The 25540-nt window shown below is 36.7% G+C and overlaps 1 protein-coding gene and 1 long non-coding RNA gene across 2 annotated transcripts in view; one reads left to right on the top strand and one right to left on the bottom strand.

Annotated features, from left to right (window-relative positions):
* Positions 1–6695, bottom strand: part of LOC125613165 — a 27289-nt gene extending 20594 nt beyond the window's left edge. Inside the window, exon 1 of the long non-coding RNA XR_007343663.1 lies at positions 6569–6695. This is a non-coding gene — a long non-coding RNA (uncharacterized LOC125613165). The remainder of the gene's footprint in view (positions 1–6568) is intronic.
* The window catches only part of Nfatc3 (nuclear factor of activated T cells 3), a 101529-nt gene that overhangs the window by 23394 nt on the left and 52595 nt on the right, over positions 1–25540 (top strand). The gene's annotated exons all lie outside the window — the stretch shown is intronic.

Here is a 25540-nt window from a genome sequence, read left to right as displayed (position 1 = left end):
TTTTATTATTCACGTGATTTTAATGGTTTAATTTAAATTCGGTAAACAGCTGTTGAGGATTGTTTTAAAATGTGTACAAATAAGCAGATTAACAGATCTGTTTGTTTACTTTCACCTTTCCTTTTCATTATGTTTAATAATTCTGTTCAGGATAATGTAAATTGTTCAAAAAATTGTTTTCTTAGTACCTGTTAGAATATTACATATTTTTTTTTTTTTTTAGCATCATTGTCAGAATTCCTATCTTCATCCCAGTGCCGGTGAAGACAAAGATGAAACCAAACTACAGTTTCTTCGATAGTTATCACAACAAACTGTATAAACTGATGCATCTATGAATAATAACTCAACAAGTAATGCTCAATCAATGAGTCGATTTATTTTGGAAGGAAATGGGCATATTGATAGATTCCTCCGCTTTGAACTGCTTACAGAACTTGCCTGGACTATGTATCACTTGTATGCATTGTGATCTATCTGTTGATGCAGCAAATTATGGTAGTGCTGGCGTATCTTTGCTGATGTGTCACCAGTGATGCAATTTTTCCAAAGAGCCGTCAGTTGACTTGGTGTTGTGGCATTTCTGTATCCTCCTCCCTTCTACTAGTGATGGTCCAATTTTGGGGGCCAACAGAGGTGAGGCAAAGAACCTCACCCCCCCACCGGCACCAAGGCCAAATTTGGGGGCCAACAGAGGTGAGGCAAAGAACCTCACCCCCCCACTGGTGCATAGGCCTATCCACAAGTATGGCTATATGCTGGACCGGTAGTCAGTGACAGGTATGATCCAATTGCAGTGGTATCAACCTAAGATAGGAGGCTGACGCCTAGAGGTCAGTTCATCCCATGACGGGTAAGAACCATATGTTGAATTGGACAAACATAACAGGCATGGTCCCTAGCCACATTGCTTGTTACTTAATTAACAGAAAGGGGGAGATGCTAAGAGCCACAGCCAAGTAATATGATGCATGGCATTTTTGGTTGAAAGGTGATGCCAGCAAGCCATTGAGATGATATGATTATGTTAAGATTTGCATTCATATGGATATTGGACTCCTGCTGTCCACCTAGGCCTGCTAAGGGACTCCTGGAGAGTTCCCATTGGTTGGGGAAGTGCGGTAGGAGGGAATTCTGGAGGAGGAACTTCCTCTTGGGATCTGGGAGAAAGCTGTGTGTGTGGATCGGCAATCTTCCCGGGCACGTACGGGGTATTGGCGGCAGTTTCAAAAAATAAAGTTTGTTCCTGCTTGAGTGGCTCGTGATTTTTGCCCAGCCAGACTGCGGCAAAAGAACTTTTCTAGAAGGTCTCAGCAAACTTAACCTTATATTTCATTGGCCAAAATTGGGTTACATTCCCTTTCCTAAATTAGTCGCTAATAAAGATGGAAGGAATTATTCTTAGCCAACCAGGACTATTCCTTGGACTGATTGATGTGATTGGCTTCTCTTGGAGCACCTGCTTCATGGAAGAGGAATGGGTACATGGATGAAAAATTGTTGAAAGAAGGGGAAAATGGATCCTGTGAGATGGTTACCACAAGAACCTTCTGCACTTATTAACTACAGTGTGCTGAATTTGAGGAACTTTAAAATGTATATGTGGCTTTTACCATGCAGTTACTTTTTCTAGCTGTTGCTTTTTTTCCTGCTTTGTCACCGTTCTTGAGATGGACTTCGAGATGATAGAGGTTCAGAAAAAGAGAGGGAAGTATAACTGATCCTTTATTGGTAGGTTTCTGTGTCCAGTGAACTTGGTGTCTGGTGGGCCAGAGATGTAGGGGGTACTAAATTCATGTTCTTTGTGATCTGAATGCAATCTGATGGTGATACAGATGTACAGAATCTTAACGGGTTACCTCACAAAACCAGTTCTGATCAAAATATAGTAAAATGTTTGTTTTTCGTTTTTGTTTTGGTTGGGTTGGGGATTGAACCCAGGGCTTCATACATGTTAGGCAAGCACTCTACCTCTGAGCTACATCTATTGACTCTTTTAATTTTACTAATCTATACATTTGATTGTTACTGTTGTTGTTATTAGTGGTACTGGGATTGAACCAAGAGACTGACACATGCTAGGTAAGTGCTCTATCACTGAACTACATCTTCACCTTTTTCTTTAAATTTTATTTTGAGATAGGGTCATGCTAAGTTGTCTAGCCCAGCATCAAACTTTGGATCTTCCTGCTTTATCCTCTCCAGTAACTGGAATTACAGGCATGTACCACCATGCCCAGCTAGTAAAGTGTTGTGAAAATGTCTATTAAACTAGTTTTATATCACTCTATGGCCAGTTTGAAAGGAACTAGCTTTTGTTAAACTGAAAAAAAAATAGAAGACTATGCATTGGGTACAGTCGTAACTGGACAGGAGCACTCTATGATGTCTTGGAGTAACTAAGCTGAAAGGGACCTTAAGTTTCCTTCCATTAGGTGGATGTACTAAACCATTCAATCTTTAATAAATTTTATTGTGTCCATATTATGTGCCCAATGTTGGAAAAAACAAATTGAATATGATTTAGTCTATTGAAGGGAACATAAATAAATACAGCAGTATAAATGTAACAAGTATAAAGAAGGTCCTCTGAGAATATAATGACAAAGAACTTATCCCTGAGTTGAGAGGTCAGAGAAGGTTTTTTTTTTTTTTTTAAATTATTTTTTGTAGTTGTAGATGAACAGAATGCTTTTATTTTATTTGTTATATGGTGCTAAGGATGGAATCCAGTGCCTCACATAATGCTGGGCAAGCACTCTGCCACAGAACCACAACCCCCCCGGCCTCAAGAGGGTGGTTTTGAGCCAAATCCATAAGGGTGAGTTCACCAGAAAGAAAAAAATCAATCAGGTTGATTGATTACCATGCCCAGAGACAGGTTAAAGAATGTGGTTAAGGAGCATTTGGAAAAGTGGAAGATCAGGATTCTGGAGTGTCCAGATGTGGCTGGAGAAAGAAAACCTATAATGCTATATTGAGGAGTTTGGATTTTAGTTTGAAGGATTAGGGAGCCATTGAAGAATTCCAAACTGGACAGAAGTATCATTTATAGCTCAGATCACTGCTGCACTGTAGGGAATGGATTGAGGAAAGCAGGAATGGAGGTGGGAACAAATGTATCTGACAAATGAAAAGGGTAGAGTAGTAGAGATGCCAAGGTGGAAATAGAACTGAGATAGATTTAGAGAAGATTAACCGGTAGGATCTGGAGCTGGGATTGTAGCTCAGTGGTAGAGTGCTTTCATCACTCATGTGAGGCACTGGGTTTGATCCTCAGCACCACATAATCTATAAATAAAAAAATATTTAAAAACAAACCAGAAGGATCTGATATCAATTGTGTAAGGAGAGGAAGAAGGATAGGATGATTTCTGTTTTACTAGCTTGGGTCAATTGTGGTAGGAGAATCAGACTTGAAGTTGGGGGGCGTAGAATTTATTTAATAAAATGTGCTAAGCAGCATGAAAATTCTGTCAAAATAGAGGTGACTGAGACAGATATGGTCCTTACCCTCCATGGAATTTACAATCTGGTAATTATTTGTGAAACAAATGTAAAGAAAATAAAGATATTGAATGCGAGAAGAGTGTATAGATGTATATGTCTGGTTTGAGGTATATCTAGATTTGTTAAGCACTGGAAATAAAAGTTTAGGATTCAAAAAAGAATTTTGCCCAGAAGATACAGATGATAGTTGAAGCTATGGGCATGAGTGAAGTCACTGCAGGAGGTTGTAGATTAGAATGGGAAAAGAAGGTTGTAAGTATTAGCGTCTTGGAAACTTTCAACAAGTATTTGATGGCCAGAGAAAACCCTGAGGAAGTGTCAGAGAGTTAAGATAGATAACCAAATTTGGTGCTGTGATTCCAGCAACTCAGGAGGCTGAGGCAGGAGGATCACAAGTTTGAGGCTAGGCTTGGCAGTTTACTGGGGATGATGTAGCTCAGATGTAAAACACTCCTGGTTTCAATCCCTAGTACCCACCCCCCTAAAAAAAAAAAAACCAAGAGAGAATACTGAATACTGAACTGAATGAAAGCCGAGGTAGAAGAGAGTTTTAGCTATTTTAGCTATTTATTATTAAAACAGGTTTATGGTGTTTGATATAAGCTACAAATATTTGCACAATTATATATGTATGTGTGTGTGTGTGTGTGTTTGTGTATGTGTGGTGCTGGCAATTGAACCCAGAACTTTGCTCTACCACTGAGCCACATCCCCTCCCTAGTTATAGGTTTTGATAGATGTATAAACCCATGAAACTAACCACGTTCAAGACCGTGAACTAACTTATCCAGAAGATTCCTCTTCTTCCTTTGTAAAACTCTCTTCTTCCCCTTTCTCAGATAACCACTCGTTATAGATGTTATATAAATGGGATCATAGTATGTTATTTTTTTGTGGGTCTGACTTCTTCATTTATAATTATTTTGAGATTTATACATGTTATTGAGGGTGTAAATAGGTAATTTGTTTTTATTGCAAAGTAGTTTCCATTATGTGTGAATACTATAATTTGTTTGGACTACTGGACTGTTTCCAGGTTTTGGCTATTACAGTAAAACTGTTATGAATGTTCATCTATAAGTCTTTGTATTGACACATATTAGGAATGGAGTGTTTGGATTATTTGTTAGTTTTGCATTTAGTTTTTAAAGAACAAGCCAAGTGTTATCTAAAGTAGTTATATCATTTTACATTTTCACTAGCAGCAGAATTACATATTTTTACATCCTTACCAACATTTGGTAAGGCTTTTTTAGTTTAGTCATTCTGACAGGTGTGTAGTAGTATCTCTTTTGGTTTTAGTTTTTATGTTCCTGATGACTAAGGCTTCTTGAACATCTTTTTTATATGCTTATTTGCCATCTCATATCTTCTTTGGTGAAGTATCAGTTCAGGTCTTTTGCCCATTTAAAAAAAGCTTTTGGGGGGTTGGGGTGTGGCTCAATAGTAGAACACTTGCCTAGCGTGTATGAGGCCAGTGGTTTGATCCCCAGTACTATGAAAATAAAATTTAAAAATGCTTTAAATTTTGAAATAATTATAGATCCACAGGAAGTTGCAATAAAGAGCGGGGGCTGTTCTGGGTACTCGGTACTGTTTCTCCCATTGTTAGCATTTTGCTTAACTGTAGTATACAAGACCAGGATATTGACATTAGTGCAGTCAGTTTACTGAGATATACATTATATATGCACCGTGTTTGTGTGTGTGTGTGTGTGTATGTGTGTGTAGTTTTGTTACATGTATGGATTCATATAACCATTACCACAATCAAGATACAGATCTGCGGGCTGGGGTTATGGCTCAGAGGTAGAGGGCTAGCCTAGCATGCATGGCACTGGGTTTGATCCTCAGCACCACATAAAAATAAAATAAAGGTATTTTGTCCACCTGTGCCTAAAAAATAAATATTAAAAAAAAGATACATATCTGCTACATTATTACAAGGTTCCATCTCACTGACCTCTATAGCCACACCCACTCCTTCCCTCCCCACCCTTACTTAGACCTGGCAGTCCTACCAAGTTGTTGAGCATATTAATAGTTTGTTCTTTTGTATTACTGAGTAGCATTTTATGATGTGGATATACTACAGTTTGTTTAATGTTTTACCCATTGAAGGATATTTGGGTTATTTCCAGTTATTGGCTATTATGAACAAAATTGCTCTGAATATTTGTACAGTTTTTTTTGTATGAACACAAGTTTTCATTTTTGAGCTATAAATGGCCAAAAGTACAGTTGCCTTCTGATCTTCAAAATGTGAGTTTAATTTTATAAGCAGCTGCCACACTTTCACATTCCCACTAGTTGTGTATGAGTTACCCAGTTCCTCTGGATCTTAGGCAACATCTGGTATTATCACTTTTTTTAGTTATTCTGATGGGTATATAGTGATCTCTCATTGTGTCTTTCATTTATTTATTTTTTAATGACTAATATTGTTGAGCATCTTTTTTTTTTTTTTGGTCCTGGGAATTGAACTCAGGGGCACTGGACCATTGAGCCACAGCCCCAGCCCGTTTTGTATTTTATTTGGAGACAGAGTCTCACTGAGTTGGTTAGTGCCTCAGTCTCCCAAGCCACTGGGATTATAGGCATGTGCCACCATGCCCGGCTGTCTTTTTTTATTTTTGCCATCTGTATGTCATTTTGGTCTTGTGTCTATTCAGGTCTTTGTCCCTGGTAAAATTGAGTTGATTGGGCTGAGGTTGTGGCTCAGTGGTAGAGCGCTTGCCTAGCACGTGTGAGGCAATGGGTTCAATCCTCAGCACCATATAAAAAAAATAATTTAAAAAATTCCATCTTATTAAAAAATTGTTGTTTTCTTATTGTTGTTTTATGAGTTGAAAAAAATTTTTTAAAGAAACAAGTCCTTTATCAGATATATGCTTTGCAAAAAGTTTCTCTCAATCTGTGGCTTGTGTTTTCATTCTCTTAACAATATCTCTTGTAGAAGTTTTAAATGTTGATGACTTTGATTTATCAATTTATTCTTTTTTGGGGGGAAGGGTGCTGTGGATTAAACTTGGGTACTCCACCACTGGGCCACATCCACAGCCCTATTTTGTATTTCATTTAGAGACAGGGTCTCACTGAGTTGCTTAGTCTTCGCTGTTGGTGAGGCTTTCTTTGAACTCGTGATCCTCCTGCCTCAGCCCCCAAGCTGCTGGGATTACAGGCAGGTGGCATCAATTTGTTCTTTTATGGGTTGTACTTTTGGTGATATATCCAAGAAACCTTTGCCTAATTCAAACTCACAGATTTTCTTTTGGAGATTCATACACATTTGGGACTATGATCAGTTTTGGGGGTTAATTTTTGTGTATGATGTAAGAAATGGTTCTAGGTTTATTCTTTTTACACATAGATATCTAATTCTTTCAAACCCATTTGTTGAAATACTATTCTTTCTCCACTGCATTAATTTTACCATTTGTCAAAAATTAGGTGACTATATATGTGTGAGTTTAATTTTGGATTGTTTGTTCTGTTCCATTGAGCTGTATTTCTGTCCTTTACTGATACTGTACTATCATGATTACTATATCTTGGGGCTGGGGATGTGGCTCAAGCGGTAGAGCGCTCGCCTGGCATGCGTGCGGCCCCGGTTCGATCCTCAGCACCACATACAAACAAAGATGTTGTGTCTGCCGAAAACTAAAAAAAAAATTAAACAAAATGATTACTATATCTTTATAGTAACCATAGAAATCAGCTAATGTAACTCATCCAGTTTTGTTCTTTTTCAATTCGCCTCCCCCCTACACTGAGCTACATTCCCAGCCCTTTTTATTTTGAGACAGGGTCTTGTTAAATTGCTGAGGCTGGCCTTGAAGTTGTTCTACCTCAGACTCCTGAGTAGCTGGGATTATAGGCATGTTCCACCATGCCTGGTGACCTACTGGAATTTTGATTGGGATTATGTTGAATCTATAGATAGTTTTGGGAGAGTGGATATCTAAATTATAATTGTGTCTTCTATCCTGTGAATAAGATCTCTGTTGTTCTTGTTATTATTTTTATTGGTGGTGGTTGAACCCAGGGCCTTGCAGAAGCTAGGCAGATGCTCTACCACTGAGCTGAATACCCAGACCTCTTCATTGTTTTATTATTAAATCATATTTCCTTTAATTTTTTTTCAGCAAATATTTTTAAATTTTAAGTCTAAAAGTTTTATGCATCTTTTGTCAGATTTACCCCAAGTAAATATTACCCCTATTTAATATTTTTGGTGCTGTTATTAGTACTACTATAAACATTCACATAAAAATTGGTGTGTGGGCACGTAAATTTTCATTTCTCTTGGGTGTATACCTAAAATGGAATTGCTGGATCATATTTTAATTATTTTTTAACTTTTGACAATTTTCCAAACTTTTCCACAAGTTATACCTTTTTATGTTCCCACCAGATCTATGTGGATTCCAGTTTTTCTATATTCTTGCATTTACTTGTTATTGCCTATTTTTTTGGTATTGTGCTGTGATTGGTTTGCATTTTCCTAATGGCTAATGATATTGAACATTTTCATGTGCTTACTAACCATTTGTATATTTCCCTTGGTTAAGTATCTATTTAAGTCCTTTATTCATTTTTAAATTGGGTTTGTTTTTTATTGAGTTGTGAGATTTGATTATATATTCATTATATATATATGTATATATATATATTGATTATATATAGATATAGATATATAGATACAGGTATAGATATATAGATATTTAAGAGCATCTATTCACAAATGACCTCTCCAAACCACCACTGGTTTGATATTTAAGAGCATATTAAAAGTTATCTTAGTTGAATTAGGAAAAATGCTTTTAGAGAGATAACATTCTGAATATATTGGCTTGGTCACAGCAGAATTTGCTTTAGCTAGATTAGTTCTGTAAATTTAAAGCTACTACTTTTGCATCTAATACTCCAGGAAAATGTGATACCCTTTACAAATTTGTGTGTCATACTTGTGTAGGAGTCATGTTGTTTCAGTTGTAGTACATGTGCTGTTGAAGTGAGCACTGCATTTATTGTTTGTTTGTTTGTTTGTTTGTTTTCCTGCTTCGACCTTCATGTTTGCCTTTCTAAAAGAGAATTTTAAGAAGGAAAGGTAGTAGCTTGTAACTCTCCTACTTGGGAGGCTGAAGTTGGAGGATCGTAAGTTCAAGGCTGGCCTCAGAAACTGAGCAAGACCTCCCTTTAAAAAGGCGGGGGCCTGGAGATGTAGCACAGTGGTAGAGCACTTTGGGGCTCAATCCCCAGCACTAAATAAATAAATAAATAAATAAGGTAGAATGTGTGGTGGCTCATGCCTGAAGTTCCAGCAGCTCAGGAAGCTGAGGCAGGAGGATCACGAGCTCTAAGCAACTTAATGAGGTCCTCAGCAACTTAGTGAGATCCTGTCTCAGAAAGGACTGAGGGGCTGGGTTTTTTGCCCAGTGGTAGAGCTCCTGACTAGCATGTGCAAGGCACTGGATTTGATCCTCAGCACCACATGAAAATAATAAATAAAATTAAGGTAATGTGTCAAAAAATGTTTTAAAAAAAAAAAAGACTGGAGATGTTGCTCAGTTGTTATGCACCTCTGGGTTCAATCCCTGGTACCCCACCCCCCAAAAAAATTATCTCTAGTGCCTTAGTGCCTCAGTGAAATTTGTACAAATGATGGCTGAAAAAGTTTACATCAGGTTTAGTGATTCGGGTAATAATGGCTATTATTAAGATTGGTTTCTCTGAAAAGATGTGATCTGAAGCCAGATAACATTGGAAAGTGAGAAAGTGGAGACAAGACAGTATACCGCTCTTTCTAGGAATTTACTTTTGAGAGCAAGTTCTCTCAACATTGACACTATTGACATTTTGAGCTAGATAAGTCTGCTGTGGGGGAGGATTGACCTGTTCATTGTAGGATGTTTAGGAGCATCTCTGGCCCCCACTGACAATATGCCAGGAATGCCCCTCTATCTGTGACAACTCAAAATGCCTCCAGATATTCCCAAATGTTCCCCTTTGAGAACCACTCTTTTAGAGGAAGGAGAGAGAAGAACCTAAAAACAACTCATCTGGGGGAATCTTTTTAAAGGGAGTAATAGATTGAAGGAAGTAGCCACTGGAAAGAAGGGGAAGATTGAAGATATGGAAAGAGAAGTGATGAAATTAAGGGATGGAATTTAGAGCATAGAAGGAGAAATTAAATTTATTTTGGAGACAGGTCACTTATCTTCTTTTATTTAAAAATTTCATTTTTTAGTTGTAAATAAACAAATACCTTTATTTTTGTTTATTTATTTTTATGTGGTATTGAGGATTAGATCCAGTGCGAGGCAAGCACTCAACTGCTGAGCCACAACCCTAGCTCCAGGTCACTTATTTTCAATAAAAGGAAGAAGTAAAAAGGGTAAATGTAGACACTTTAGAGATACATATATTTTTTTTATTTTTTATAGGGTCTCACTGCGTTGCTTAGGGCCTTACTAAAGTTGCTTTGGCCGGCTTCAAACTTATGATTCTCTTGCCTCAGCCTCCCAAGCTGCTGGGATTATAGGCGGGAGTTTATTTTTTCTAATACATGGATGTTAAGGTGTGATTGTAGCACCATTTCTATGCTGTTGTCTTTGTCCATATAATCAAGCATAATTGTGTAAATAAGTTGTTGTTGAATTATTCTCCTGATTTCTTTTTCTATTTTTCATGAGGCTTCCTTTAAATTATTATTTTTTCAGCAATGATAAAATGTAAAGTCAGTGGAATCCATTGGGTTTTTTTTTTTTAATTTTTAATATTATTTATTTATTTATTTATTATTTTATGTGGTGCTGAGGATTGAACCCAGGGCCTCACCTGTGTGAGGTACCACTAAGCTACAACCCCAGCCCTATTTTTTAATTTTTTAATGGATATTTTCCATTGGTTTTTAAAACAGGAAGTATTTTCTTTCCCTTTTGGCAGGATATAATAGAAATGAGTATTTTTGTGAAAGTCTATATTTACTCTTGTCACAGTTTCTCAATATGTTGTAGTTGTTCTTTCCCATTTCTTTCTCATTTCCCCCTCCTCCTGCTTTTCTTTTCATAGCTACGGATCTAACCCAGGGGAGCTTCATGCATGCTAGGCAAGAGCTCTTCCTATGGAATATATCCCCACCCTTCAGAATGTCCTTGAGTGAAACAAATTTCCTTTGCTTAATGAATTTTGGGTATAAATTAGTTCACCTTTTCTTACTTCTTTATTGCATTTTAAGACTCTTGATTCTGCTAATCTATTCTCATTTCCAACTTAATTTTCCCTTTTTTGTAATATTCTTATTTTTCTTTCTTTATGAAGAGTTTTAGGTTTAGCCAATTGATAGCTTTTAACCCTCATTATCTTACAAAATGCTGTTTCTTAATTGTAGTTAGAGACGGGGTCTCACTGAGTAGCTTAGCGCCTCGCCATTGCTGAGGCTGGTTTTGAACTTGTGATCCTCCTGCCTCAGCCTCCTAAGCTGCTGGGATTACTGGCATGTGCCACTGTTCCCGGCTCTCATGCCTACTTCTCATAACTCGTTCCTTCCTCCCAATCTTTTAGGTTCTTCTCTTTGTCCTTTGTGTTCTAAAATTGCAGGATGATGTGTATCAGTATGGATCTGTTCTCATCCATTATGCTGGATACTCAATGATACTTTTTTTCATTTTCGATTCTCTTCTGTAACTCCCAGTTTTCAGGAATAGATTTCAATATTTTTATCCTACTTTTTTAACTTTTAAAATTTTAATTATTTTTTTCTTACCATACGATTTATTTTTATTTTTTTTAGTCATATACATGACAGCAGAATGTACTTTGACATATAATACATACATGGAGTGTACATACATCAATCATATTGTCTATTCTATTCTGCTGCCCTTCCTATCCTCCCTACTCCTCCCCTCCTCTCCCATCCTTTCTCCCTATCCAATCTAATGTGACATACTTTTTTTTCTTTTTCTCATCACAACATCATATATGTATTCTGTATAACAATGAGGTTCTCCTTCCGTCTTTCAATATTTTTATCCTATTTTCTGTTTCATTCTTGGCTTACCTTTTTTGGGAGATTTCTTCAATTTCATGTTTCAATTTTTCCTGAAATCTTCCATTTATAAGGCTCAAATAAAATAGTATATATTTATATAATAAACGATTTTAGGGGCTCTTTTAAAAGATTAAATATCTTTTAAAATAAGCACATAATCTAATTTCAGGGTTGCAATATTATCTTTTTTTTGTGAGGGTATTGAGGGTAGGTTTTGTTGTTTCTATCTTATTACAAATGCTTTTCCATCTGCATTTCTTTTCCTTTTATCTGTCTTAATGTTGCTGATTGATTGATTGATTGATTTAGTTACTGGGAATTGAACCAAGGGACACTTAACCATTGAGCCCTTTTTTTGTGTTTTATTTAGAGACAGGGTCTCCCTGAGTTGCTTAGTGCCTTGCCAAATTGCTGAGGCTGGCTTTGAATTCAAGATCCTCCTGCCTCAGCCTCCACAGCTGCTGGTGGGATTATAGGCATGTGCCAACACACCTGGCTAATGTTGAAGATTTAAAATAGAAGATTTTCTCAAATGCTGGTGTGATTGTCACTATCTGCTTATTATTAAAAAATGAACCACCAAAATTTTATTGGTAATATATCACCAGTGTCATTTGCTAACCGCAGGCCTTGTTGTAGTGGTTTTTACTAGTTTACCACTCATGTTAATATCTGTAGTTCTTTACTCTTAGGCTAATTAGCTTCCCAAAAGGAGAAATCTTCCAGTCCATTGCCTGCAGAGTATAAATAAGCCCATTATTCTGAGTCTAAGGAGTAGAAAAGCACTTAAGTTTTCAGTATACAAGTTTTAAGGACTTTTATTTCATCACTCTGTATTTAGTATGGTTGCCCAGGCTTTCAGTCATCTGTTTTTACCTCTTCACAAAATTTCATCTTTTGCCTCAAGGAAGTCATTCAGTAGTATAGGGTGGGAGGTGTTCAGGAATAGATTTAGCTACTCTTTAAATAAACTTTATACCAGTCTTGTTTTTAGCTTTGGTTTCACATCCTCTTCCAGAATACCTGTTAGTACATTTTCTGAGTGTTTGGGGTTCTTTGTTATAAATCATTTTTTTCCTTGGCTTTCCTCACTGTTGGCTTATATTTTAGATTTTTCAAGTTCTAAATCAGTTACCAAGAAGAGTCCTACATTCCAGCATCTAAAAATTTTGTTGCTGTGGTTTCACCTCCTGTTCTTTTTGTTCTTGGAAGTTTACATCCATTTTATAATTATTTTCTTATCAGTTAGTGGAGTTTGAAAAGGACATGGGTAAATGAATATTTTCAGTCCTCTTCACTGAAAGTTCTTTGCATTCTTTCTAATGAGGTGGAATTCAAAATAATAATCACCATTTAAAAACATACAATTAAGTGATATTCAGTGCATTTACAATGTGGTACAACCACCAGCTCCCCCACCTGCAGCTTCCCCAAGTACTGGGGATTGAATCCAGTGGTACTTAACCACTGAGCCACATCCCCAGCCCCTATCTATCTATCTATCTATCTATCTAATCTAATCTAACTATTTATTTATTTATTTGAGACAGGATCTTGCTAAATTGCTTAGGACCTCACCAAATTGCCAAGACTTGTCTCAAATTTACAACCCTCCTGCCTCAGCCTCCTGAGTTGCTAGGATTACAGGTGTGTGCTGCTGCACCCAGCTGTCCCCAATCCTTTTTATTTTTGTTTTAAATAGGGTCTTAGCTAAATTGCAGAGACTGGCTTTGAACTTGTGATCCTACTGCTTCGGCTTCCCAAGTTCTTGCATCACTGTGCCTGGTAATCACCAGCTCTCTCTAGATTCAGAACTTTTCATTACCCACAGTAGAATACCCCAGACTCATTAAAAAGTCTCTCCTCATTTTTTCCCCATATCTGTTGGTGACCTCTATTCTGCTTTCTGTGTCTTTGGATTTGCCTATTCTGGATATATCAGATAAGAAGGCATCATATGGGCTGTGGCTGTAGCTCAGCAGTGGCAGAGTTGAGCATGTGTGAGGCACTAGGTTTGATCCTTAGCACCACATAAAGTAAATAAAATAAAGGCATTCTGTCCATCTACAACAACAACAACAACAACAAAAATTATTTAAAAGGCAGCGTCATATAGTATGTGGCCTTTTTGTGTCTGACTTCTTTCACTTAACATAATGTTTTCAAGGTTCATTCAAGTTGTAGCATCTATCAGTACTTAGTTTCTTTTTGTATTTTACCGAATTTATCACAGTTTTCTTATTCATTCATCTATAGAGGACTATTTAGGTTTCCATATTCTGGCTAACATGAGTAATGCTGCTATAAACATTTATGTACAAGTTTCTATATAGACATATTTTCATTTTCTCCGATATGTGTAACTGCGGGTGGACTTGCTTGCTCATATGGCAATTATTCATTAACCTTTTGAGGCACTATCAAACTGTTTCCCACAGTATCTATACCACTTTACATTGCCACCAGTAATGTACTAGGGTTCTCACATCCTCACCAACACTTACATTTTCTGGTAAAAAAAATTTAAAGCTGAGCATCATGGGGCATGCCTGTAATCCCAGCAGTTTGAGGCCAGCCTGTGCAACTTAGACCCTGTCTCAATAAAATAATAATAATAACAACAAAAGGGTGGGGATATAGGTGGTGATAGAATGATTGCCTAGCACACACAAGGCCCTGGGTTAGATCCCTAGTATGAGTGTTGCAGGGGGGTGGCCGTGGTTTCAAAGGCATCCTTGTAGGTGTAAAATGGTATTATTTTTCAGGAGGCTGAGGCAAGAGGATTGTGAGTTCAAAGCTAGCCTCAGCAAAAGCCACACAATAAACAACTCAGTGAGACCCTGTCTCTAAATAAAATACAAAATAGGACTGGGGATGTGGCTCAAGGGTTAAGAGTCCCTGGTTTAAATCCCTGGTATAAAAAAAAAAAAAAAGTATTATTGTGGTTTTGATTTGATTTGCATTTCCTTAATGGGCAGTGATTTTGAACAGCTTTTCATGTGTTAGCTGGCCATTTTTATATCTTCTGTGGGGAAATGTTTATTCATATTCTTTGCCCATTTTTTACTTGGGTAGTTTGTCTTTTTGTTATTAGAGTTCTTTATATATTCTGAGTACTTTTTTTAATCAGAAAAGTGGTTTGCAGATTTTTTTTTCTTTGTAGACCATGTGCTTCACTTTTCATTTTCTCTGATATGTGTAACTGCAGGTAGACTTGCTTGCTCATAATGGCAATTATTCATTAACCTTTCGAGGCACTATCAAACTGTTTCCCACAGTATCTATACCACTTTACAGTGGCTTTTTGAGATTGGCTAACTTCCTTTGTGCACAAACATTTTAAACTTTTACCATGTCCATTTGATTTAGTAATGTTCCTTTTGTTGCTTGTTGCAACAACCCTTATTTTGAGACTGGGATCCCCAAAATAAAATTCATCTACTCCAGTCAATCCTAGATTAACTATAATACTAATGAAATAATGAGCAAGGACTAAATTTATAATTTACTTTTTTTTTTTTTTTTAAATCTGTTCTGGGGATTGAGCCCAGGACCACAGGCAGGCTAGGCGAGCTCTCTACCACTGAGCTATAGCCTTAGTCCTTTAAAAATTTTTTTCTTTTCTCTTTTCATACAGGGTTTGTAACCTAGGCTGGCCTTAAGCTTGATAATTATTCTGCCTTAGCCTCCCAAGGAGCTCGGATTTGAGAGGCATGCACCAATTAGGCCCAGTTTATAATTGACATTTTAAAGGAAAATGTACTTTGCAAATAAGCAATATGATTAGATGGAATTCTTTTTATTTATTTATTTTTTAAATACATGACAGCGGAATGCATTACAATTCTTATTATATATATAGAGAGAGAGAGCACAATTTTTCATATCTCTGGTTGTATACAAAGTATATTCACACAATTTATGTCTTCATACTCGTAATTATGGTAATAATGTCCATCTCATTCACCATCTTTTTTATACCTCTCGCCCCCTTCCTTCTTCCCTCCTCTTTGCCTTATCTGTAGTTCGTCTAATCTTCCCATGGTCCCCCTCCCAACCCCACTATGAATCAGCCTCCTTATATCAGAGAAAACATTCAGCATTTGATTTTTTGATATTGGCTAACTTCACTTAGCATTAATTTCTCCAACGCCATCCATTTACCTGCAAATGTCGTGGTTTTATTCTCTTTTATTGCTGAATAATATTCCATTGTGTATATATGCTACATTTTTAAAAATCCATTCATCTACTGAGGGCATCTAAGTTGGTTCCACAGTTTAGCTATTGTGAATTGTGCTGCTATAAACATTGATGTGGCTGTGTCCCTGTAGTATGCTGTTTTTAAGTCCTTTAGGTATAGACTCAGGAGAGGGATAACTGGGTCAAATGGTGGTTCCATTCCCAGTTTTCCAAGGAATCTCCATACTGCTTTCCATATTGGCTGCACCTCTTTGCAGTCCCACCAGCAATGTATGAAGTAGACCAGTGGTACAGAATAGAGGACACAGAGACTAACCCACAAAATTGCAATTATCTTATATTAGACAAAGGCACCAAAAACATGCATTGGAGAAAAGATAGCCTCTTCAATGAATGGTGCTGGGAAAACTGGAAATCCATATGCAGCAAAATGAAATTAAACCCCTATCTCTCACCATGCACTAAACTCAACTCAAAGTGGATCAAGGACTAGGAATTAAATCAGAGACTCTGCGTCTAATAGAAGAAAAAGTAGGCCCTAATCTTCATCATGTGGGATTAGGTCCCAGCTTCCTTAATAAGACTCCTATAGCATAAGAATTAAAACCAAGAGTCAATAAATAGGATGGACTCAAACAAAAAAGTTTCTTCTCAGCAAAAGAAACAATCTGTGAGGTGAATAGAGAGCCTATATCTTGGGAGCAAATTTTTACCCCTCATGCATCAGATGAAGCACTAATCTCTAGGTATATAAAGAACTCAAAAAGCTAAGCACCAAATAATAATAATAATAACAACAACCCAATCAATAAATGGGCCAAAGACCTGAACAGACACTTCTCAGAAGAGGATATACAATCAATTAACAAATATATGAAAAAAAAGTTCATCCTCTTTCGCAATTAGAGAAATGCAAATCAAAACTACTGTATCATCTCACTCCAGTAAGAATGGCAGCTATTATGAAGACAACAATATGTTTTGGCGAGGATGTAGAAAAAAAGGCACACTCATAGATGGAATTCTTATAGAACAGATTGTTCTGGATGCTTTTAAGGTACTATGCCTTTGAACTGCCTGGTTTTTGTTTTTTGTTTCCCCCCATTTCTTTTCCAGCCACCTTCTCTTCTGGTTTCCTGCTTCTAATCTGAGCATATAGTATTATGAATTCTGAAAATGAGTTAGAGTGCTTGAACAAGAGGCCAAGGAAAATTCACATTCCTTTGAATTAAACATCTGAGATTTTATGCTGTGTCTCTGTATTTTGGATGTTCAGAGATTTGTTTTACCTCTGTGTGTGTAACTACTTTTTGGATAGGTGACATTATCAGCTAAGTGGTTCTTGATTTATCCTAATTCAACAAGTCTGATACCATTACCAAGAAAATCATGGTTCAGAAATTTCTAGTTGAGGGTTTGCAGAACATAATTTAGGGAGTAACATGGATTCTATAAGGGAAATAATTCAACAACATTAACAAATTATTATAGGTGAAATAAATGTTAGGGATTTGCTAGGTATTGGATATACAAAAGTTGAAGTTATTCTCCGATATAATAGGAAATGTTATTCTTTTAAAAACTCTTACCATGGTTTCCCGTATACTTTGAATAAAATTCACACTCCTTACTGTGGTTATAGTTCTTGCTTCTTCCAGCTCTCTTCATTGGTTAGCTCTAGCCACACTGGGCCTTTAACTTCCTCAAAGAAACAAAGATTTTATCAGACTTAGATTCTGTTTTCTTATGTTGTTCCTCTAGGTCAGAATTATCACCTTCTCTACCTTTGCCTTCCTTTCTTTGCTTGCTGGTTCCTAAATATTTTTGAGGTTTTATTTTACATGTTATCTTGTCAAAAAAGCAATTTCTGTAGCCTGTCTAAAATAAGTTCCTTTTTAGTCTTTTTTATCACTTAGTAGTACTTGAAATTTTTAATTTATGTTTTTGTCAGTCTCTCTTGAGACTGTATATTTCATGAGGATAAGGACCATACTTATCTTATAAGCATGTCTTTCTATGCTAACCATGTAGAATAGTTCCTAAAAATAACAATAAACATAACAACCACATTATTAGTAGGTCTTCACCTGCCACATTCTTCTTAATTTTACTGATGTCTCCCCCCACCCCCCATTTGTTCTTTGTTCAAAGTACTGGGAATTGAACCTAGGAGTTCTCTACCACTGAGCTACAGCCCCAGCCCTTTTTAAATTTTTTATCTTTAAACAGGGTCTCACTAAGTTGCCCATACTGGCTTTGAAATGGCAATCATCCTCCTCTAGCCTTCCAGGTTGCTGGGATTACATGCACTTGCCAGCATACCTGGCATCTTTTCCCAATTTATTCTTTTTTTTTTTCCCCTCCCTAATCCCTAAACCTCGAAGTTCTCTATGCCTCACAGTTGCCTGCTTTCTTCTCTGTCTCAACTCTGTGGTGATATTCTGGTCTGTGGATTTAAATAGCTATACATTTATGACTCCTAAATTTTCATGGTCAGCCTGTGCTTTTATGTACAAGTATCTACTTGATATTTCCATTGAAGTACTTATTGGAATCTCAGTTCAATATATACATAGTAGAAGTTTTTTTCATATCTCCCGAATCTCTCTTTTCCTTTTCATTTATGTGATTAGAAGCACTGTTCTTGGGCTGGGGTTGTGGCTCAGTGGTAGAGCGTTTGCCTTGCACGTGTGAGGCCTTGGGTTTGATCCTCAGCACCACATAAAAATAAATAAAAATAAAGATTTTGTGTCCATCTATAACTTAAAAAAAAAAAGTGCTGTACTTACCAAAAGCCAAATATTCTCCATGATAAGTGGAGGTTGATCCATATTGGGGGTGGGGGAATGGGAAGATTGGAGGAACTTTGATTAGGCAAAGGGGAGGGAGGGTGGGGCAAGGACATGGGGATAGGAAAGATGGTGGAATGAAAAAGACATCATTATCCTAGGTACGTATATAACTATGATGCAGCTCTACATTGTATACTACTAGAGAAATGAAACGCTGTGCTCCATTTGTGTACAATGAACCGAAATGCATTCAGCTGTCATGTATAACCAATTAGAACCAAAAAAAGAAAAAGAAGAAGTACTGTTCTTATAATAGTACATGCCTCAAGCCTTGGTCTCATCCTTGATTCTTCTCATATCTAGGCAAGGAATTCTGTCAGCGCTATCTTCATCCAAAATCTGACTCCTATTGTTATTTACACTTTTACAACCAACTGCCACACAGGTCCTGTGCTCCATTATTTTTTACCTGTTATTACAAGTAGCCTCTCACGTGTCTTATTAGATATGTATATCAGATTATGGCACTTTTCTGTCTAGTCCCCTTTAGTGGTTTCTCGTCTTACAAGGTCCTTGACTAGCTTTCCTCTAATCGCATACATCCACTCTTATTTTCCCTTTCTTACTCAATTCTAGTCCCATTAGAATTTCTCATCCACTCTGAGAACACTTCCGTCTTCATTCCTTTTTATTTGCAATTATCCTTGGCTTACAGTATTTTTCTCCCAAATTTCTATATAGCTGTGTTAAATTCATACTTTTTTGGTACCTCCTCAAATATTAGAGAAGCCTTTCCAGACCTCCCTTTCTAAAGTAGTAATCTTGCTTCCTCGAAGTCTTCTTTGTTTAATTTTCCTTATAGCAATATCACCATCTGACATTTGTTACTAGAATATAAGATCCATGAGGGTAAGGACTTTGTTTTATTTACTATTGTGTTTTCAGTAGGATTAAAAAGTGAACAGCACAAAGTTAGTACCCTCAAAATGTCAAAATGAAATATAGCAAGATCCTTCCTTCCTTCCTTCCTTCCTTCCTTCCTTCCTTCCTTCCTTCCGAACTGAGGGATACTCAATCACTGAGCCACATCCCCAGCCTTGTTTTGTATTTTATTTAAAGACAGGGTCCCACTGAGTTGCTAAGCACCTCTCCATTGCTGAGGCTGGCTGCTTTGAACCTGTCTCAGCCTCCCGAACCGCTGGGATTACAGGCATGTGCCACCACACCAAGCTGTCCTTCTTTTCATCCTTCCTTTCTTTTATCCTTCCCACTGCTGGGTATCAAACCCAAGGTATTACACATGATTTGTAAGCACTCTGACATGGAGCTATACCCCCAGAAACTGATTTCTTGTAGACATTGTTGAACTGATGAGATAACCACTTCTGGAAATATCTGATAAATCAAAACTTCTGAGACCCAGGGATCTCTGAAATAAAAAGATTTTTGAGCCATTACGGATAATAGCTTGAAAAACAAGGTCCTGGGACAAGTTTCTGTAACTTTTCGCAACAAGGCTAGATAGTAGTTGGAAAAATGTCTGTTGGACATTTTTAAATGAAACTTTGGGGAAGAAAAGCAAAAGCTGTTTACATTGAACCTACATTGGCAGGATATAACTCAAAGTGAAGAAAATTTTGGAACAGGAAGACTCTGAATTTGACTAGGTACCTCATATAACTGGAATCACACAGTATTTTTCTTTCTGTCACTGGCTTATTTTAGTAAAACATTTTCAGTTTTATCCATGGTGTTGTATGTGTCCATTTTTGATATTTAAAAAAATTTTTTTAGTTGTATATGGACACATTATCTTTATTTATTTATTTATTTTTATGTGGTACTGAGGATCGAACCCAGTGCCTCACACATGCCAGGCAAGTGCTGTACCACTGAGCCACAACCCCACCCCTGCATGTGTCCTTTTAAAGACAATAATATTTATGTACACTGCATTTTGTTTATTCATCTGATAATGGATGCTTGGATTAGTTAATAACATTACTATGAAAATAGTTATGTATAAATCTCTCTTTGATTCTCTGTTTTCAGTCTTTTTTTTTTTTTTTCCTTTTTGTCCTCAGTACTAGCGGTTGAACCTAGAGATGCTCTACCATTGAGCCACATTCCCAGCCCTCTTTTAGTTTTTCTTTTGAGACAGAATCTTGCTAAGTTGCTGAGACTGGCTTCAAACTTGTGATCTTCCTGCCTTAGCCTCCTAAATCACTGGGATTACAGGTGTGCACCACTACACCCAACTGCTGCTTTAAATTATTTTAGGACTATATCATGTGGTAATCCTGTTTTTAATTATTTGTGGAGATGCTTGACTGTTTTCCATAGCATCTACATCATTTTACATTCCCAACTGCACATAAGTGTTCCAGTTTTTCCATTTCTCCACATTTTCTCCAAAACTTGCTATTTTCTGTTTTTTTTTTTTTTTTAATAGTATCCATCCTTATTGGTGTGAGTTGGTATTTCATTGTGGTTTGATTGTCATGTCCCTTGTAATTAGTAATGAGCATCTCTTTTCATGTGCTTTTTAAAAAATACCTTTATTTTGTTTATTTTTATGTGGTGCTGAGGATTGAACCCCGTGTCTCACACATGCAAAGCAAGTGCTCTACTGATGAGCCATAGTCCCAACCCCTCATGTGCTTTTTGTCCATTTGTATATCTTTGGGAAAATGTCTGTTTAGTAATTTTTTTTTGTCCATTTTAGGGGTTCTTTATAAATTCTGGATGTTTACCCCTCATGAGATATAAGATTTACAAATATTTTCTTCCACTCCATAGGGAATTTTTGTGTTAGTGTCCTTTGATGCACAGATATTTTCAATTTTGATATGTTCAATTCATCTATTTTTACTTTAGTTGCTAGTGATTTTGATATCATATCCAGAAATAATTGCCATATCCAAAGTCTTGAAGCTTTTCCTTTATATTTTTTTTCTGAGTTGTATAATACAATTCTTCCATAATAAAGAACTTAACAAGGTTTTTAAAATTTCTTTTCAAAGATTGACTCATTGTATTTGAAGAAAATATATCATTGGTAGGTATTGGAGAGGAGTGAAGGCAGATGGATGGTATTGTGTAAGTGGATCTTCAATTCACTGATTCTCTTAATATATTATTGGAGTCCTAGGCCAGAGGCCTGACTCTGGGGGTCCTAACAGACCAGGTTCTGCCCAAAATAAAACTGAAAAGGTAATGGTGGAAAGTAAGAAAATAATTTTTTAATTAATACAGTAAAAGTTGGGGCAGAGGGTGAATGGTATATATAATTAATATTCTTGGTCAGACTGTGGTCTGGTTGATTATTTTTTCAGTTCTGGTTCTGTAAGGTGACTCTAGAGATGTTCTTATCCTCAAGTGGACAATTTCCACTTGTTCAGGGTGTTTATTTATCAGATCTATGATTCTGGAAGGGTCAAGTGAATTTCCATGAGATAGATGATTGCTACTGCTTGGGTTAGGGGCAGTCTCACATTGGGTGATGTACCTGCTTCCTCTTGTTACTGGAAGGTGTAGGACAACCACTGAAGACTTGTAGGCGCCATTCCAGGGAAGTCTGAAGCAGGATGCTGCCTTGGTTTGAGTGGGATGAGATAGGTTGGGTAAGTTTAGGGATAATAAGCCTTTTGTTACCACCTTTTAGATGAACGCTCCCTTAATGATTAACATGCCTTCATGCAGAGCTGAGCAGAGACCTTTAATTGACCCAGTTAAAAGTAATAAAGCAGACAGTTACAGAAAGAGAGTAGAGATGCCAAGTTTTATCCACATTTAGCAAAGACAGCCTAAGTTCCTGTTAAAAACTCAGTTCAGTTGAATTCAAATTTAGGCATAGTGTTGGATTTATACCCCACCAGTTAAGGATTCAATTTCCTAAGACTTCCCCCACTTCAGATGTTGACTGGCTACACATTTGCAGGTTTCATCAACCCCCTCTTAAAGTTCAGTAATTCACAAGAAGAACTCAAGTAGACAACTAACTTTTATTTGATTATTATAAAGGATACTACTCAGGAACAGCCTAATAGAACAGATATGTAGGGCAAGACATGGAAACGGGTATGTGTGCTTCCTTGCCCTCTCTGGGCATATCACCTTCCCAGCATTTCAGTGAATTTACCAACTGGAAGCTCTTCAAAACACATTGTTGCAAAGGTTTTATTAGAGATCTTATTAGATAACTCAGTTGATTAAATCATCTGCCACTGGTGACTGGATTCAGTTTCCAGCCATTCTCCCTTTGTTTTGTGGGTATGGTGGGAGCCAAAAGTTCTAATGCTCTAATCATGCCATCATCATTCTGAAGACCAGCCCCCATCCTTAATCTATCTAGGTACCCAGAGAGTCACCTCATTATCATAAACTCAGGTATGGTTAAAAGGGGCTTGTTATTGATAACAAAAGATGTTCCCATCTCTCAGGAAATTCCAAGGAAGCTCTGTGCCAGGAATCTGGGACAAAGACCAAATATAGTATATGTTTTCTGTTACACCGTGGTGGATAGAGGAGTTGTTGCCTTGAAGTTTTATATATGGAGAGCATGAGGGTGCATATGTGCACACATGCAATACTGTGTATAACTCAGGGGCACTGTACTTCTGAGCTACAGCCTTAGCCCTTTTTGTTTTGAGACAGGGCCTGCTAAGTTGCTGAGGCTGGCCTCTAACTTGCAATCCTTCTGCCTCAGCCTCCCCAGTCCCTGGAATTACAGGTGCACACCACTGAATCGTACTACTTCCAAATCTTAAGTGGTTACTCCATTACAGTTAAATCATAATTACATTAAATCATTATATTTAGTAATGATTCAGAAGATGTGCATGATATAAGTTTTCATATCGACAAAGTAGAGTAATATTTTCTGGGAGTTAAGGGGAGGAAGAATGCAGAGTAACTGCTAATGGTGTCACTGGAAAAGTGATATCACCAGAAGAGGGTCCCAAGGAATTACCAAGGAAAGGGGGGCACTTAATACAGGATAAGTGGGGTCCTTCACATATGTCACAGAAAAAAAATTGAGCATATATCAGTAAGAGGGATAGATTAATTTTGTAAAGTAAGTAATGCACATTTTTCTTTACCACATTCTTTCTTGTGGTGAAAGATATTCCTCAATCTAGAAAGAGATGTGTTTTCAGGGTTCCTGACTCTTAAAAGAAAACTTGATGAAGTCTGGTTATGGGAGAGTAAGATTATAAGGGTGTCAGAAAGTAAGGGTATAAGGCTGTCAGTCTGGTAGTTCTTAGTATCTTTAGGCTGAAGGTGGTCTTCATTACCTGATTGGTAGATAACATTGGAAAGTACCCTAAGTTATAGGTTTCTTAAAATATCATATCTTTCTTCATTTTATTTATTTTTTTGGTGGGCTAATTAACAGTGCCCAAGGTAATTTACATAAGCGAATGAATTTATGGTAACTTTAAGACTTAGAGATTTTCTAGAAATTTGGGAGTGATAGGCATAGGAGAGAAACTGGCTCAGGGAATGATACACCTGGAAAGGTATATAGAACCTTAAGATTATATTTCCTCGTCTTTGCCTTTTGTATCCTTTCTACCTATTTTTATTTTTTTTCTCCTAACTCTATAGGTTTGGAGTTTCTTTGCGGAGGCAAGAAAAATATGGAATTAGGGCTGGGGACATAACTTAGTGGTAAAGTGATTACCTAGCATGCACAAGGCCTTGGATTCCATCACCAGCAACACACAAACACACACACCCCCAGAGTTAGATAATGGTGATGGTTTTACAACTTTATGAGTATATTAAAAACCACCATACGGCACCCTTTAAAAGGGTACATTTGTGGTATATAAAATATCTCAATAAAACCCTTATAAGAATATTACATGATTCATCTCATTGAACTGCAGTAATCTCAATACAGAAGGAATTACCAAGTGAACTTGATTCATGACAGACAACTTTATGGTTCAAACCATTGTCAGACTGTGAATTATCAGGTATAAGTCAGGTGGAGGATCCCTTTGGTCATTATTTATTGTTCTAGAGCTGGCATAAAATTAAGTCATTCTGGATTTCTTCTGCCTGAATTTCCATGTTAGAAACTTGTCTTGAATCTATCCCATTTATTTTCCACTATCAGTTAATGTTCTTAAAATTTTTCACCTGAACTATATGTGTATAAGCCTTCCAAATCGGTATGGTGTTTTATTTTTCTTTTATTCTCATTTTCCTGTCATATTGCTGTGTAGCTCATTTCCTTTAAATAAAACTAATCTTATTACTTGCTTTATCAGAAAAAAAAAAAAAAACTCACCAGTAACCACTCCATTAACTGTATTTTCCTTTCCTTCTGTTCCCCACTAAATATAGTTTATTTTTCACTTAGTAATGTTCCCTGAATGTACTTCCATATTTGCTTACATAGATATATTATTTTTATAGCTCCTGTATAGTATTGTATACAAAGATTATTATGTTAGTGGAGATTAAATTGTCCCTAGTTTTTTCTATTTTAGAATAACTTCAGTGCATATAGCCTTACATAATAATATAGCATTTCTATAGAATTTTTACTTGGAATTGCTGACCTGGTAGGTGCAAGTTTGTTAATACTTCAATTGAACAAACATTTTGTATTTTGGGATAATATAATTTGTTTTGGTTTAGAAATGTGTTTTCTTTTTTTCTTTAAAAAATAACAACAAAAAAACCCCTTTATCAAGAGGTATGTAATACAGATGTGAGTGAAGTAAAGCATGAATCTTGTTACTCTGCCAGGTTCCATTCATGGAGATATTCAGAGTTAAGCCTATATCATTTTTATTAATTTATTAAATAGTGCATTCATGTGATTCAAATGGTATGAAAATACATATTGGGAAAACACCCATCTTCTAACCTATCTTCTAACATCCAGTTTACCTACCAGCATGCAGCCAATGTTAACAGTCTTGTGTGTCCTTTGGGGGAAAGTTTTTTTTTTTTTTTTTTT

The sequence above is a fragment of the Marmota marmota genome, unplaced genomic scaffold (genome assembly GCF_001458135.2).
Source record: "Marmota marmota marmota unplaced genomic scaffold, marMar, whole genome shotgun sequence".
Taxonomy (NCBI): Eukaryota; Metazoa; Chordata; class Mammalia; order Rodentia; family Sciuridae; genus Marmota; species Marmota marmota.
Note: the sequence above shows the minus strand (reverse complement) of the source record. Positions and strands in the feature narration are given on the sequence as shown.